We start from the raw sequence: 4,035 nt of genomic DNA, 5'->3' as shown, positions 1-4,035 counted from the left end.
CTACCGTGGAAAGGGAAGAAATACACAGACGTCCGAGGAGAGGGGAGTCAGGTCCCGTGTTTTCTCGTCGCACATGCAGAAGTTGGTGAAGAGGCTCCAAGTCCTCCAGAATAACAGCTGCCTTGTTCGTTTTCGGAGGTGTCCTCTGTCTTTTATTTTCCGTGGTTTCGTGTTCACGTAGATGTGTTGAGATGCAAGTGGGGAAGGATGGCGTACTGGTTCAACGATAAGGTCATGCGTAGCATCATATAGCGCGGAGTTGCGTTTCTCATCTGTGCTCTATTACGAATTTCGAGTGTGCCGTCTGTCTTAATACGCGTTTCGTCCATGTATTGGGCTCCTTGTAAATCAGAATTCGCTTGATCATTTTTGGAACTGTTGCTTCTCTGTCCTTCATCCAGCTTTGACTCGTTTGTGAATAATGTATCGCTATGCGGCTTCGGTCATAATTTTCCCACAGTTCACATTAGAGTTTGGTCTCAGTATTCCCGCCAACCATTCCGGCCGACCATTTGATTTAATTTGATTTTAAGGAAACACAAAAATGGAGATTTCGGTTTCACTAGTGTGAGGCCAGCAACTCCACATCACCTGCACCGTTACATTGGTGAATAACTCTTGGAACGACGACGACGATGATGATGGTGATGGTGATGATTCTGATCAAAACGTGTTGTGTTGAGCTCACAACCATAGAATAATAATTATTCTGATCCACTTCTGATCGGTGGACAGCACGGGACGTACATCTTTTTTTTTAAGCTCTTATCATCACCGCCACCTTATGACAGTATTCACCTCCGTATTCAGAATGTGTTTGAAGTCTGTTTGAGATGCTACAGGAAGCCGGCCCCTCAGGTTGGCCTTCCTATTTTTTGATGCCGATACATACCTTATGGTAGTTAACGTGACGGCGAAAGTGTCACAAAAAGGCGTACGCCTCCCGCGTCTTCACAGAACCAGGGGACAGGACGACGCATACAGAATGATGGTTGGCTAGTAGCCCGGCATGCGGTGAAGCTTTGTTTTAGGAGGTTTTCTAGGCTCAAAATATTTTAACAATGCAAGCTAAGAAGACTGGCACTTGACACATTTTGCCGACTCGGTTTGTTTAGAGATGCCATTTCCATGTACGGTTGGAACCGTTTGCTTTTGCGAAAGAAATGACGCAGGCTGTACAGCCGTGAGGAATGGCAGACAGTGCCTGGCATTTAGATAAAGTGTATAGGAGGCAAAGTTCAGTTCCTCGTGTTGCTGTTCCGGCTGAGGGCGCCCATATTGCGCAGGCAGACCGTTTGTGTGTGTGAGCGTTTTTCATTTGTTTGTTTTTTTCCTTCCCGTGGTACTACTATTACTACAAGCATATGCATGAACGCGTAAAAGAGGAGGCAAGCACAGGAGCTGGACTGTGAGAGCCGTCTGGGATCTCATGCACACGTCTCTTACTCGTAAGAAAACAAGCTACAATCTCTCCTTGTCCCTTTGTCAGTTATCTATAGAGCGTCCTCGCTGTGCAATTGCATTTGTTTGTGCGCACATACTGCAGTGCACGCGGTAAGTTATATCCCCTAAAAATGCAAAGAGTGTTGGAGGCGCTGACCTGTTTTCGATTCGCGCTCACAATTAATTCATCGTCCCATATTAACTTCTTTAAAGTGGGGTAGAGTCCTGTGGTTACGACGGGGAAACATGTGATGTCATCATCACTTTTAAATCGTTTATTGTTGTCGTTGTTGTTAAGTTCAAATGCACCTTGTTGGATCAAAAAAAGGACCTCCTATGTTATGGTGCGTTCGACCATTGAAAAGGGAGCTAGGAAATTCCACCACCTTTTGCTCTGCTCCTCAATTGCATTTCCCCTTCTCGCTCTGTCTTTTTTTATTTTCTCAGTTTCCTATTTAATTATTTTTAATTCCTCCTTTCAAGCCCACGCAGTCGCTGAGAAGTTAGCTTTAAGTATTATGTAAAAGAATTAAATTATGAATGACGATGTTTTGGGCGTGGGAGTCCCATCTGCATATTTTCTTTTACCCACAGATTCAACGCGCCCCCAGACAATCACATGCACGTAGTCGTCCTATAACTCGTAGTCTGTTGCACCAATTCTCACAGAGGCCTAACGCGCAGAGACACATGCAGACTTTATTATTCCGAGCATAGATCGACACGGGCCGCCATTTTTCAGCCCGGCTCGGCCCACACCTTTAAAAAAGAATCCAGACCCGGCCCGGACCCGCGACAGAAAGACGAAGCCCGCCCGTTACACAGATCACGATTGCCGAAGTCCATTACTGCTTAAACTGCGAACAGCAAGAAGATCGTACCTGCCATGCAGATCTCACAAACCCCCAACAACAACAACAACAACAACTACATGAATGGCGATGGGATGAGGTGATTCACTGCAACAATTGCGGTACCATACCTCAGTGCATGTGGGTTAACATATGAGTGGGATGACGATGAAAAAGATGAGGCATACACACGCACACACACATGACGCACCATGACACAAGCAAATGAGATATCACACACGCGCCTGCGTCGTAACTGATGGGGATAGTAGTTCATCCGGTCGACCACCGGAGATGTAATGTTGCGAAGATAACATTTCCGCATTCATAGCAAAAGCTCTTGGGTCACAGGAGTTCAAGCTGGCTAGTAGACGTCAAGAACAGATAGAATGAGTGCATGCATTGAGGGTGCTGCACAGGGTTAGAACCAGACTTGTGCCCGTTACTCCAGAAAAAGCAATTGATTATCGTTACCGTTACTCTTCTAGCAAAAGTAATTGATTACTGTTACAAATTACTCGACTCAAAATGTAATTGAGTAACGAGTATAAAATATACGCGCTACTCGGGGCCTTACTTTCAATTCATTCAAAAATTTCCGCCCCTGTGTGCTACGAAAAAAAAAAGAAGAAGAAGAAAAAAGAAAGCTCCCAAGTGATTGGGACAGCTGCAATAGCGCGAAAGAATCCCGCGCTATGAAGGACTCGCGCATGAGACGTAGCAATAATATTTTTTTTCCGGCTTACTACAGTAGACTATAGCCAAATCAAGACACACGAAATTTGTGACAGAGCATTGTTATTCGGAGTCACACTCTACTTCAAAAGTAATTGATTACTCGGTAGTTGATTACTCAAAATTGTAATCGAATTACTTAAAAATTACTCGTTCAAAAAAATGTAATTGATTACTCGAAAAATTACTCGAGAAACTGATTGATTACAAGTAACGCAATTACTTGTAACGCGTTACGTACAAGTCTGGTTAGAACAAGGACCCAAGATTGCTGCAAGGCTGAGCGGCTTGTTGTTGATACGGGTCAGTTGGGACTGGAGCTCTCTCCGCTCGATTACGCATTTCTGGCATAGACGTGTGAACACATTGCACTCTTTATTAACTGCTAAAGATTATTGTCGAGGAAAATCAACGGACGGTGGATAGAGCCTGGTTCGGAATACACGAAGCGCAGCTCCCGTCAACCTTAATATTTACCCTGAAAAAAAAAAAAATCGTTCTCATTTCCGAGCACGATACAGCCACCCTGGGTGCACTGGGGCAATGTTAAGTGAACAAAATTCTTGCGTTAAACTAACAGAACAATTTTGTTCAATTAAGATTTCCTCATGGCTCCAAGGGTTGCTGTGATCGCGCTCGAGAACGAGCACACGAGTTAGAAATTGCTATAAACAGGCATGAACGGTACACTGGATCGTGTAGGGAGAACCGGATTGGACTGTTATTTACTTTTAAAAACGCATCGATGCACACAAACCCTTCTTTGCAGGAGATCTCACGATGCAGATGAGAGATGAGATCTCCTGCAAAGAAGGGTTTGTGTACATCGATGCGTTTTTCAAAGTAAATAACAATCCAATCCGGTTGTTCCAATAACGTTAAGCTGATGAAGATTTATGAATGCGGGTGTTCCTTACGAGACACAGCTAGTTCTTTACGTCAACCAACCTTAACGGAGGACTGCTCCTCCAACGCTTTTCAGTGGACTTTCCCCACGCTACAACGC

Source organism: Ornithodoros turicata, chromosome 6 (assembly GCF_037126465.1).
Source record: "Ornithodoros turicata isolate Travis chromosome 6, ASM3712646v1, whole genome shotgun sequence".
Taxonomy (NCBI): Eukaryota; Metazoa; Arthropoda; class Arachnida; order Ixodida; family Argasidae; genus Ornithodoros; species Ornithodoros turicata.
The sequence above is the reverse complement of the archived record's forward strand: the minus strand, read 5'-3'. Positions refer to the sequence as shown.